General features: G+C 45.9%; 1 long non-coding RNA gene across 1 annotated transcript in view; it reads left to right on the top strand.

Annotated features, from left to right (window-relative positions):
* The window catches only part of LOC102384251, a 36683-nt gene extending 27786 nt beyond the window's left edge, over positions 1-8897 (top strand). The window contains exon 3 of the long non-coding RNA XR_322994.2: positions 8794-8897. This is a non-coding gene — a long non-coding RNA (uncharacterized LOC102384251). The remainder of the gene's footprint in view (positions 1-8793) is intronic.
* The last annotated feature ends 5053 nt before the right edge of the window (positions 8898-13950 follow it).

The raw sequence follows: 13950 nt of genomic DNA, 5'->3' as shown, positions 1-13950 counted from the left end.
CCCCAGCCCCAGAGAGGGGCAGCTGAGAAGCCCAAGAGAAGGGGGCATTGGGGAGAAGCCCAGGGCAGGCGTGGCGAGCCCCAGAGAAGGGGACGGCTTACTGGCGAGCCCCGAGAGAGGGCGGCGTTATAGGAGAGCCCCGAGAGAGGGCGGCATTGCAGAGAAGGCCCCAGAGAGTCCGAACAACGTCTATTCCAGCTGCGAGGCTTGGGGCATGGTATAAGGGGTGGTTGGAGCCACACATAACTCATAAGGCTAGGGTGCCCCGAAGGACCCGTTTGCAGGACAAGACCCATGAGGTGTCCGGGAGTCTATAGGGCCGGAGGTTACAGCGGACCGTGTCCAAGAAGACATAAGGCAGCCTCCCTAATATATTGGAACATCAAAGACGTGGCGGGCGAGAATTTGAGGGTGCCCTTGGGCCAACTTGGCACGGGAAGGGGGCCTTGAGGAGATCACGGCCCTCCTGCAGGAGCCCGCCGTGACACACTGCTCTAGGTTCATTGAAAAGACTGTGGGGATTACTGCAGGATGGGGATCTGGGCAAGTTCTGTTTGTCAAGCTGGGACGGGAAAACCAATAAAGCATACAGCTGTTTAAGTTCGCCACCTGAGTGCACTCTATTTATCAGTTGGGAGTAATCTTTCAAATTTCTCTCATCAAAGGTGTGGCAGATGAGTTCCCGACCGAGACAGGGGGAAGAGATGGCAAGCCCATAACAATCTCCCTTACCCTGGTAATCCTGCGTCCTGTCAGGCAGGGTGATCCCTTGCACTGGTGGAAAATCGACACAAAGTAATTGTTGAGGAGATTAGTTATTGCCCTGGTGTTGGTTGTCAGCTGCTTCACTTAGTTCATCAGGGGTCCAACGTCGCCCTCTTTTTTTTTTTTTTTTTCCTGATTTCCCATGTATCTGAAGAAGGATGTTTTTATTGTACTTGATTCCCATGGCCAGTTTGAGTTTGGTTTCAGCCTTGGCTTTTCTGGTCCACTCCCTAGAGGTGCGAGCCAGTGCTCCATAATCCCCCTTAGTGGTATTTCCCAACTTCAATCCCTTATGAGCTTCTCTTTTCACATTAGGAATCCCATGAGTTCTGTACTGAGCCAAGGGGGTCTCCCAGCCCCTTTGCTACCTTTCCTATGGGCCAGAATGGACTTCCCGTGTGCTTTTAGGATCATGTCCTTAGGGAATGACCACTCATCGTGGACTCCCCTCCCTGTCAGATTGTGATCTCTCAGGGCCATGACAACCAGTCTCCTGTGCTTATGAAGGTCAGCTTTCCTAAAGTCAAGAATTTCTGTATTTCTGACTGATTTGCCAGTTTTGTGATGGATAGAGAAAGTGATCAACTTGTGATCACTTTCACCATGCTTCCCTTCAATCCTCAGGCTGCTCACTAGATCATCCCCTTTGGCCAGAACCAGATCCAGCAGCACCTTACCTCTTCTTAGTCCGTAAACTCCGTGAGTCAGATAGAGCTTGTCAATGCAAGTGAGAAAGCTTCACGACCGATCAGATTTGGCTGAATGCTCTTCCCATGAGATGTCAGGATGCTTGAAGTCACCCATGACAACCATGCACCAAGAGTATGCAGCCAGCCTCTGCCAGTTCACTAGAGAATTCATGGTCACACTCGTCCTCCTGGTTAGGTCTGTAATAGACTCCTACAGTTATATTCCCTTCATCACATTCTCCCTGTATTTTTACCCAGAGGGTCTCGAGTCGCCCTCCTTGCGTGCCAATCTCTGCTTGTAGGGAAGTGTACTGCTCCTTCACATAAAGAGCAACACCCCCACCCTTCCTTGCAACACAATCCTTCCTGTACAAGGTATAGCCATATATAACTGATCCAGTCATAGGTAGAGTCCCACCAGTCTCCATTACCCCTATGAGATCATATTCATTTGCATTTAGCAGAAAGGCCAGTTCCTCCTATTTGTTCCCTATGCTCCTGGCATTTGTGTACAGGCAGTTAAGCCTACCATCGGAAGCCCTGAGCTTCCCTGTGCACTTAGAGTCCCATCCTTGGGCTGGGGTTGGAGTAAGTTCACTTGTGTTACCTGAGCTGCTAATTCTGTGGTTGTCACTTTCTGGGCATACACTGGTGATTGTCCGCCCATCCCCTAGCACTCTTAGTTTAAAGCCCTGTCAAGCAAGTCAGCAATTCTGGTGGAGAAAAGCTTCTTTCCTACCAGAGTGAGGTGGAAGCTGTCCCTTCCCAACAAACCGCTGCCTTTCTCTCTGAGGTGCAGACAGTGATTGAAGAAGCCACAGTCTTCTGTTCACTTCTATACATCTCTTCTTCCTGTGCCCGTGACCCATAACCAGGAGAATTGAGGAGAAAAGTACTAGGGCTCTGTGAAGTTTCGGTCCCTGATTCGATTTGGTGGAGATTTGGACCAATTTTGTGGCTGAATCTCCGAATCCAAATTGAATGAAAGGACCCTTTAATCTCTCTGAATCAAATTGGAACCCTCCAAATTGATTCGGAGAGATTAGGAAAGATTCAGAGATTCGGACATGACTTTAAATGTTTTTTCTACATACCTCTAAGTAGCAGGGGCTCGTGAATGCTGAAATGCTAGGAAGGATGGAGCATCCCCCAGGAGCACAGGGGGCTCCCCAGCATGCTCATCAGCAGACCCAGAAGTGGACCAGAAGCATTTCTGGTTCACTTCCGGGTCTGGTGGAGAGCATGCTGGGGGGCCCCTGATGCCCCTCCTGGCTCAGTGACTGGTGCTGAGCCGGGGAGGCACAGGGGCCCCCCCAGCATGCTCCCCAGCAGACCCGGAAGTACTTCTGGTCCACTTCTGGGTTCACCACTGAGCATGTGGACGGCCCCCCTGCACTCCTGTGGGACACTTCATGTGCCCCAGCATCACAGCAATCATGAGCCATGCCTGCTACCTCAAGGTAGGTAGCAAAAACTTTTAAAGCTGTGTCTATGGGCAGGGCACCCATAGGGAGTGGGGCTGGGGGGGCTTGTGCAGAGTCCCCCATGCAGTGGGGGGCAATGGCGCTTGCCTCTCCCCACCTAGCAGTGCCTGGTGAGCACCAGGGCTTTTCTTTAAAGTACTGAGCTGGGGGGTCTGGGGGAGCAGGAGGGTCAAGGGGGCTGGCAGCACCCCTAATACTTACCAGCTCGGAGTAGCTGCAGCTCTCTGATGCAGCCACTGGGGACTGCCTGAATCATCAAAGGTCTGAGAAGATCTTTTCCGAAGATTCGGAGAGCTTTGAATCGATTTGAACCTTTACATTGGTCCCCTGATTCGATTTGGATTCAGAGATTCGTCCACCAAATTGGGCTGAATCGCCACCCGAAGCTTCGCACAGTCCTAATCTCTCCTCCAGGACATCCTCTCTCTGCTTCCTGAAGGGTCAGCATGCCTGGCTATCTCCCAGGTTCTGGTTTTATGTGTCCCAGAGCTCTACCCTTTCCTGTCATCTGGCTCTCCAGCCACACAGAGGGGTTTCTACTCTGTTTGATAGTCAGCCTCCCCCTGTCTACTGCAGATTGGCTCAGCTGCCTCTACTTGGCCTAGCAAGCTTTGGTTTTCCTGTCCTGCCCTCTCCCAGTGTCCTTAACAGGCCCCAGCATCAGGGTCTGTTTTCTTGTTGGGGCTGGCTGTTGTTACCACTGGCCCTTGTGGGCTACATAAGTCCTATTTCCCCTTTGGATTGTAGCTAATAGGGTTGGGGTTCCCTGTTACAATCCCCAAGGAATTCAAACTTAATTCTTCTCAGATTGTCTTCTTACAGTGGACCTACATTGAGGAATTTATATTATTTTATACATATAAAATAATTTTATAATATTTTATATTATTCTCCACACAGAATTATCTTACTTCATTAAAAGAAAAGGACATCTCTGAAGGTTGAAATCTGGTATGATGGGATACACAGCTAGCATCTATGAAAACAAACATGTTTAGCAATCCTAGTTGTTTAAAAAACAGTATAATTTGGAAAGAATTCTTAGATTATTTAGGTAATTAAAATTATGCTTGCAGATTTTTCATTTCTTCTTCTATCCTTCCTTCTTCCTTTCTCTATTTTTATTTTCCTTTTTCGTGTCCCCTTTATTACTATTACCTTTTGCGACAGATGTGCCTAGTTTGTAGCAGATATGTCTATATTTCTGATTTTCGTATTGCATTGTTTTTTTTTTAATCAATAAAAAAAGAAAATGTAAATTTGTTCCTTGTTGAAGAGTGAGATAATATATCCTGGCTGTGTGGGGTAGCTTAGCACTTTGCATTTTTCTGTATATTAAATATTGCTACCTATTTATGCAGCAAGTTTGGAGCTGTATTTGACAGGCTTGAACATAAACATGGCATTCTGGTGCACAGATGGCACATTCTTAGCACTGCTTTTAGAGTGCTTTTCTATATGAGTAGATGAGTCATTCATTTGCATTCAGATTTTTTCTGCTGACAAAGACAATGCCTCAGTCTGAGTCTGAGAAGCATTGGAGGTTCTTCCGGTTTTACTATCAATGCGCTGTGCCATTGTTTTCAATGCTGGGGGTCTAAATTCATAGTAGAGGGTCTCCATTCTTAGAGAGGAGCACTCACTGTTAGAGTTGCCCAGAAAACCAAATATCATATCAAAGAAATTTTCAGAATACCCAATTCCAAATTGGAGTAGAAAGTAAAAATATTTTTCTTTGCTGGACTGAAATCTTGAGAGATTTCATTGTAGAAACACAGAAAATTGCTGTTCATGAAATGGAAGATGCTGTCTGACATTCCTGCCTGGGAACACTCGTTCTGTTACAGCCTCCCAGGTAGTCTGCTTAGGATCCCTCTGACTCCCAGTGTAGAGCCCAGGCTCTGGCCTTGTTGTTTATTACATTGTGGATGGAGCATGTGCACATGTATACATGGCTAGAGGACTTGATGGCTGGAGAAGGTATGAACATTTGCCCTTGATGATGCCATGACCCAGTTACATAAATTAATTCATCTTGAGCCTTCATAACCTTCCAGGTGGGAAAATGTAGCAACTGTTGTGTGAGATGAAAATGCTCCCGAGTGGTCCATCAGTGATTGACAGGTGATTGATATGGTGATTTACCTGATGGTTGGCTGGACTAATGATTGATAGGAGTGGGGTGACTGGAAGGTATTTAAAAAGGGACTGTGAAGAGAAAAGTGTGTGTGTGTGTGTGGCAGCATGTGCTTCTTGGTGTGTGGGGGCTGTGCACACTTCTTTGTGGGTATATTGGTCTTTGGGTGGGAGAGTTGATGGTGAGTATTAGTTAGGTGCATGCGGGTATCTGAGAGACAAGGTTCCTTGGGTGAATTTGATATCTTTTATTAGACCAACCCAAATGGCTGGAGAATAGTTATTAAGCAAGCTTTCAGGTTCAAAAACCCTTGGTCAGGCTAAGGAAGCTTCAGCAGTGGGTGTGTGCTCTTCCTGGATGGAATGAAAAGTAAAGAAGCCAGGAGCTGGGCTGGGCTGCCTATGTCCTTAGACCAACACGGCTACAACCCAAACCCCTGGTATCTGAGAGAGGTGTTTGATTTGAAGCGGAAGGTGCATGTGTGTGAAAGGGGTTCACGGCAGAGAGAGAGGATTCCCATTGGATTGTTGAGGGGACTACCCGAGCGGCTCCTTCCACGCATGGGTGCATCTTCCATCGCTTGAAGAGGGTAACGTATCACCTGCCCCAGGTTTTGAGGTGCCTAGTACCTGTTGAGGGAATGGATTAGAAAACCTCATCAGTTATAGTGAAGACTGGAAGAGCAGTCTCACTGTAACAGGCCTAAGTGTACTTTACTGATAACCTGTAGTGACAGTGTGGTGTATTGCAGGGTTATTGGTTGTAGCCATGTTGGTCTAATAGGCAGGCAAGGTTATTTGGGTAGATGTGACATCTCTTATTAGACCAATTTGCAAATAACTTTTTTCCAACTATTTAGTTGGTCTAATAAAAGATATCACATCTACCCATGGAACCTAGTCTGTCTGTGGTGTATTGCTTCACTTTTGTAAATTATTAGCTTGTTACCTCTCGTATGATTCTGTTTTATATTGGCTAGGGTTGTTGTTGTAGTGGCTTAGCATTCTGTTAAACTCAATGATATATTGTAACTTCTTCCTTGTGTTGTGTGATCGTTCAATTTGGCATCTCTGAGTGGGACTGGGCTGTAAGCCAATGCTCAGAGTTTGGGCCCTAAAAACCACCACATTTGATAAAAAGGCCTGAGGGGTTATGGAGGCCTAACAACCCTCTGGACCCAAAAGGGTGGGGGAAACCCCTTGGTCTTTTGCCAGGGGAGCTGGCTAGCCCCAATCTGCAGGATTCCAAGAGATGAGCAGCCAGTGGAGCCAGGTGCTATGATAGCTGGTTGGCCTACAGTCTGAAAGTCCTGAGGTGCTGTAAGCAGGACGGTGTGCCTGTGCCCCTGAGGACCCTCTCAGCCAGCCCAAACAATAGTCCAGAATACATAAAATAATCCTTGTGCAAAACAACAAACAAGCAAGCAAAACTAAACCTTTGGCTTTTCTCCAAATGCAGGAGAGGGCCCTTTAGCTCTGGCCTTTCCTAGAGGTGAGCTCTTCTGAATTTCAGTCTTCCTCTTGTCTGCAAATGGTTCTTTCCCACACCTCAAGCTCCCTGCTCTCTCCACACTTGGGCTTTTAACTGTCCGTACTCACAGTTGGACTCCTACCCTTGTGCTTGCTGTCCCATTTAAAGGACCAGACTGCTCTGCAACAGGTACCCACATTATTGATACCTCTGGAGCTACTGGGTGACTTATACCTACTTGAGTGTAAATTTGATACCTGCGTCATGCAGGTATCAAATTTACGCCCAATTAGATACTGCTCAGTAGGGCTGTGTGAAACGGGCCAATTTGGATTAGTTTCGGCCACAGACACAGCTTTAAATGTTTTTTTCTACATACCTCGAAGTAGTAGGTGCAGCTCATGAATGCTGTGATGCTGGGGCGGATGGAGCATCCCACAGGAGCGTGCTCCCTCCCCCATCCCTTGTGCTTGGCAGTGAGCCTGGAAGTGGCCCGGAAGTATTTCCGGTCCACTTCCAGATCCACCACCAAGTGTGCAGGGGGCCCCGGGTCCCCCCCAGACCCAGGTGGCACCAGTCACTGAGCCAGGGGAGACATGGGGGGGGGGGCCCCCAGCTTGCTCCCTGCTGCCGAGCGTGCTGGGGACCCCCCCCTTGCACTTCTGTGGGACGCTCCATGTGCCCTACCATCGCAGCGTTCACAAGCCGCCTGTATATGCCCATATAGATGCCTTACCTTAGTTCCAAGTCAGTCCACACACAGTGTTAATGAGCTTTAATGCCTACACGTGTAGATGCTGGCCTCTTCCCAGTTACTGCAACATAAATTTAAGCTGGCGTAAATGCATGTGTAGACACGTCCACTGATGCTGAAAGCCCTAATTCCTCAGTATCCTACTTGGAAGGATCTGATCTGGAATAACTAGGCAGGCGAAGTGGCAGGAAGCCCAGTAAGCTTTGAACCTCATATTGAGATTATTTAAGCCATCTGTGTTGAAAACCTCAGTGGACTTGCATGAAAGCAAAGACAGATCAGCAACAAGTGCTTCTGAAAATCATCTCATTCTAAGCTGAAGGACACATGAATAGGTTAATCTGTCGCAAGCCAAGTTGTTCCACTTTTAAAAAGCAGCAAATATGTGAGACAACCCCTGCAGGTGATTTATGCCCCACTACAATGGTGGCAAATTTACTCCCTCCATGAGTCTGAAGCCATTTTCTGTTTAAAATGCCTACTTTCTATGCACAGCCACCTAATTTCTCACACTTTCAAAAAAACCGTCTGCTTGTTTAGGTGCAACTGCCATGGTATGTTTGCTCTGGGTTCATGCCTTGAGCTTCACATCTCTGCTTATGTGCCTGTGACCTATGTTTCCAGCAAGGATGACCTTCAGAATGTCAACTGCTTGCCAAACAGAGCAATGACATTTGTCTGAGTCTGCCTGCAACCTGAAATAATAGCTTGGAGAAGTGGGGTTCCTGATTTGTTTCAAAGGGTGTGGATGCCATAACTTAGTGATTTATTATTTAAATATCAACACGTGCAATGAGTACACTGTTGATCCAAGCAAGGAGGGGGAGAATTATCTGAGGAAGATCTGCTTAGGCCCCTAGGATAAAATGTTGGTTATGGATGGAGAGTGTGCATAGCAGAGGTACCAACACTTTTTTCTTTCTTTGGTCTGATCCTCTAATTGTTTCTGGAAGAGTAGCAAAGCTACTGGCCCCTATTTGCTGCACACAGGAAAAGTGCCACAAAAGGGAGGGATGATGGAGGGGATGACGGAGAGAATTATCTGGAACCATGAATGCTAATAGAGAAGGTTCAGAACACAAAGCCTCCTCTCAACAGTCATCAAGCCTTTCTTTTTATGCATTCAAATCTTAATGTAGGCTCAGACTGCAGCATGTGGTAATGGAGGAAGGGAGTGGAATGCTTTCAGCCTTAGCATATTAATGCAGGGCATGTCCCCTCTCTTGCCTGTATTACAGCCAGGATGGAAGAATGATGCCTAATGGGTTTCTTCTGGCAGGGCTGCATCTCTCCCACTGTGGATTCTCTAATAGCTCATTAAAGAACATGGTCCATACGGATGTTTTGGATTGGTTTCAGCACCTTGCAGTAACATTCAGTAATTTGTTGCTTGGAATATTTATTAGACAAGGCTGTGAGATGCAGTATGAGAGATGCCCTGAGAAGTGCTTATAAAAACGAATTAATGGGGTTTCATGCTTATTTTTTGCCCAGTGTCCCCAGGGTCTGATCTGTAGCTTCCAACAACCAGTCTGATACTCTAATGAAGGCCAACCATGAAAACTCCAACTATGGTCTGCGAGTCAAGTAGGACCCTGCCTGCCTTTTGTATCATTTGCCAATAATAAAGATTCTTATATCAAAATGTAGGTTGCTGATTTGCTCATAATGTGCCAGGGCTTATAACACCCCCCCCCCCCCACACACACACACACACCCACTGTCCAAAGTTCACTAGTATGATACTGCAGAGTTTTCAGTATTTTTATGAGACCGAATCCTGCTCACTCTCCCATAGCCACATTGGAGCTACAGTACTAGTTAGAGCCATGGGGCCAGCCTTTTTGGCACATGTGCCACAAATTAAGCCCTACACCCTCCCCAAGTGGCATCCTGATTCCCTTCCCTGCTTTGTTTTCTGCTCTGCTTTTTTCTCCATGCTCTATCTGTGAGTGTGCTGCCTGCTCCCTCTCCAACCTGCCATGGGCCACACACACTGGCTGCCCATGCCACTTGTGGCATGCATGCCATAGTTTGGCTACCCCTGAGTTAGAGTAAAAACAAACTTTGTCAGTAAAGATAGGAGTCTAAAAGCACTTATAGGGGCAAATCACCAGGGCCTTCATTAGTTTTTTACACAACAGAGGTTGGATCAGTTCCTCTTTCACTGAAGGTTAAGATACTGCAGCTTAGCTTTCACTTACCATGGGGCAAGAGCATATGCATAGGTAGTTACCATGGAGCAGCTGATGTCCAGTGAGACATAACCCCCTTTCAGGATGAAATTACACATTATACTTAGACCATAGTAAGGGCACTTCAAATGCAAGCTTCCACACATTAAAGCTTGTTATCTTGTGCTAAGTGCTCTCTGAGCACCTCAAAGTTATGCCTGTTCAGGTGAGGGTTAACTTTGGCCTGTGCTACCTACCTTGTATTGGGGTAACTACAGTCTGCTCCACAGAGATAAAACGAGCCATATGCGGCCCTCTAGCAACCCAGAATAAACCACTCCCAGTACCCTCCCCTCCCCACCCCCCAGCAGGGATACAGCCCAGGTATTTTGGCTCCTTGCCATGCCCTGTTCACCAGCCTTCTAGTGGCAAGTCAGAGCCGTGCAGTCAAGAAATCATATTAACCCATAATGCTCACAGCATGTTCTAATTTTAACATGGCTTAATATTCCATAAATTTAGTATGATATAAGTGCAATGTGTAATGTCACCCTCACAGGGCACATCTACACACTCATTAATGCCCTTTTGCTACTGCACATTCAATTTAATACTTCTAATGTGAGGTACTAAATACGCATGTGTTAGGCTGCCCTAATGCACAGTAGTGAAAGTGCATGCTTTTCTAGTGAAGCTTAATGCTCAGTAGCCTATTTTTACTACACATTAGCATATTAGCATGATTTTTGATGTGACGCTTTAATGTGCAGTATAATGAGCTACTGAGCATTGAAGTGCACACGTAGATGCAGTCAGTGTATTGTATGTCTGTTAGGGCTGTGTGAAATGGCACCGTTCCATTTCGACTTGAGTTGCAAGGTTTCGATGGAACAGCATTTTGTTTTGCATTTCATTTGGATTCCAAACTGCTGTTCCGTTTCATTTAATCGAAACAGTGTTGCCATTTTGACGTTTCAGTATAATGGGGAAGCTCGAAACAGCCTTTCTCATCCGGCAGGCTAATGGGGTCCCACAACCCTTGAAGGGCTGCAGGGGCTGGGCCAGTCCTCCTGGGGCTTCAGGCCCTGATCTGCCTGCCAGATGAGGGAGGGAAGCTGGGTGCTGCCACCTGTGACTCTGGAGATGGGGATGGGAACTGAGCCCGATTGCTCAGTTCCCCTCCCCAGCACTGGGATCGATTGGGCTGAGTTCCTTTCCCCAGCGGGATCTAGCTGGGGAGGGGAACTCAGCTCAGCTGGGCTCAGTTGCCTTCCCCAGCCCGATGGCAGCGCTGGGGAGGCGAACTGAGCCCGGGCTCAGTTCCCTTTCCCTGCACTATGATCAGCTTCCCGTATCCCAGTGGCAGGAGGCAAGGAGAGCCAGGGCTGCGCTCCCGGCGGAGCCACATGGGGCTGTGGAGCCACTAGGAGTGCAGCCCTGGTTCTCCTCTGTCTCCCACCACCTGGCTGCTGGCTGTCTTGAAGCTCGAAATGTTTCAAAACTTTCAAAAATTTTTGACTAAACTCATTTTGTTTCAAGGCTGTTTGTTTTAAAGCCCTTCATTTTGATTCAATTTTGCTGTTTTGAGCTCGAAATAAGTCAAAACAGTGTCAAATTGAAACAACAAGTGAAATTTCTCACAGCCCTAATGTCTGTCATTACCAATAGCAGAAATGGCACCAACCCACATATTTGCTGTTTGTCAGTCCAGCAGCCTACCTATCAGGCAACAATGACTCTATGGAATGAAAATAACCTATCAGTTCTAGGATTCTTAGTATTTCAGGAGCCCTTAAAACCTTCTTTCCAATACATTTATTCATAGCTGCTTTTCTGAATTTCCTGCTCTTTCAGCCTCTAATTCTGCCAGTAATCCATCTGCTCTTGAGTCAGTTTTCACTGCCCACATGCCTACATATATTAAACTATGCATAAAGAGCAACTGAGATGACCAGCTGCCTGCTAGCAGGCTCTGAACACATTAAATATTAAATCAGCAGTTGGTAGTAGGAGTGATTTGTCCTTGTCACTGGCTGAGGCAGTACAAGCATTCTGCTCAGCGAATCAATTATTCCAGTATGCTCCCTTCTGCTGAGCGCTGCAGGTAGTAAAGTCAATCAGCTCTAGAAGGACCTTAGACAAGTCTAATTTCTAGGCATTTCTGTAAAGCTTTTTGCTGTCTGAGCTGGCTGCTCATCCCAGACAAGCAGCAGGCTGCAGGTTATAACTGAAGAAAACTGTATAAATCCTAAGATTTAGGGTCATCCTGACTTTTTAAAATGCTTTTTTTTGCTTTAGGAAGCTATTTTAAGTCTGAAATATTCTAGATGATCCGTGGGAATCCAGCATTTTCCACCTTTGATTAGTCTAATGGTCAGTTAGCTTGGTAGCCTGTCTGTAATGGCAGCCAGTTACTAATGCTTCAGAGGACGGTATGTAAAAAACAACTCCTTGACAGACAATTTTACAATTCTGGCTGGCCCTGTAGGAGGTTGTTTATAATAACCCTCAGCAGTTAGAGGCTGGCTTGTGTCCTGATGCATATCAGACTGAGTGTTCGATAGGGTTGGTTGGAATGCAACAGTTCAATTCTACAGGAAAACAAATCTGAAATTTCAACAACAGCAAAAGCTTGTTCCAAATTAGAACAAAGCTTTGCAATGGCAATACTTCCTGCAGACAAGGGCAGGCTGAACATTTAATTAAAAAAGTAAATAAAAGCAAACAGACACCCCAAAATAAAATTGATGAGGCTTTCCTAGCTGTCCTGAGTTCCAACTGCCTGCTTCGGATACTTCCAGGAAGCTGGGAGCCTGGAAGCCCTGACTATCTTGACTCCACTTGGAGTCCTTTGTGCTTCCTTGAAGTCTTGAAGCTATCAGACCTCTGGCTCCAGCTGGGGCTTGAAGGGTCCCAACTTTGCTCACTGGAGATCTGCCAGGAAACTCAGTAGATTTCCCTCAGAAACCTTATTGGTTTGTCAGAAATCACCATGTTCTGGCAACTCCCAAAAGAAAAATGTTTGAATAGAAAATTTCTGACCAGCTCTGCTGTTAAATACTTGTGTTATGGTAAAGAAGTGTCAACCAGGCTTGTCACCATAGTGCTGAACATTGTACAGGTATTATTCCTGTGTTTATTATTGTACCACTAGCAACTAGATTGAAGACCCTGTGGTAGTGGTTGCTGTACAAGCACGGAACCAGGCTAGTCTTTGCTCCAGAGAGTGTACAGCCTCCATGTATTTCCCCTATTTGAAATCCTACTAATTTATTGGCTTTGATAATAACCTGGGGCAATGAGATCAGCAGATCTTGTGGGGAAATATTATCTCCTTTCCTTGATTTTGAAAGCAAAATAAGTTTCTGCTTCCATGGACATACTCTCAGTAGTCTTCTGCCTGGGTAGCAGCATACCAGAGTAGCAGGGCAAAGGAACAAAGCTCATAGACACTGCATGCTATGTTCTTTTAGAAGGGAAGGAGACCACACCAAAATAAAGCTGCTTTACATCCCTGCTCATTCATCAGGGAATGGGCAACTAAGTGATACAACTTATATAGTTGTAGGTATTCTAAAGTGTTTCTTGCTCATGAAAGGCTGTCAGTGCTCAATAGACAGGTTTTCATAGTTTAGGTACCATATTTTGTACCTGTAAATGTACCCCAAAGTAGGTTAGGTACCATGAGCCCAAGCCAATAAGCTTCTCAGCAGGGAAGAGAGTCACCTTGCAAGGAGTTCAGTGTGCCTTGGGCCCATGCTATACAATCAGGTCTCAAAAGCATTTTAAAAGGCTATAATCAAATAAGCCTTGTTATTTTTGTGGCTGATTAAAGCAAACAGGCATCTCGTCCTCTGAATATTAGATTATTACTTATCTCAACTGTATTTGAAAGGATACACGACATACATTAATCCAATTAGCTAGATTTTTAACTCTCCTTTTCAAGCTGGTCCTAGGTATTCACTGAGCATTGTCATTGAAGCAGCAGAGAAAAAAACAAAACACTTAATTCAAATTCATGAGAAACAAGCAGGGAGGTAAAAACATCTCTTCAGCAGCCCCAACTCACTCCTCTGAGGACAGTACAAGTTGTAACTCAGGATTCACTATATACTGCTGTTCTTCTCTTTTTTCTGATCTCGGGACAAGAAAGTAAGTCCAAGACTTTGGAAAAATAAGCAGAAGGAAAAGCACTGTAAGAAAAGGTTTAAGGTATTAGCATCCTACAACAGAAAGCGCTGAGGTAAAGGTTAGTGAGAGCAAGAAGTGGAGCTCAGAGCAAAAAAGTGAGTGGGAACAGTGATAACTCAAGCCAGGGTAAAATAGGGGAAGTGCCCCTTGGCTTTTCACAGTCTTTGCTTTTGAGGGTGATTTTACCACCTATTGGATGAAATATAATGCCCCTGTCTTGACCCCTTTTTTTTTTTTTTTTGGCCTTTAAAAGCATTAGGCACTCAACACCTGTTGGCAGCAA

The sequence above is a fragment of the Alligator sinensis genome, unplaced genomic scaffold (genome assembly GCF_000455745.1).
Source record: "Alligator sinensis unplaced genomic scaffold, ASM45574v1 scaffold138_1, whole genome shotgun sequence".
NCBI classification, from domain to species: domain Eukaryota; kingdom Metazoa; phylum Chordata; order Crocodylia; family Alligatoridae; genus Alligator; species Alligator sinensis.
This window is presented reverse-complemented; position numbering and strand designations above follow the sequence as displayed.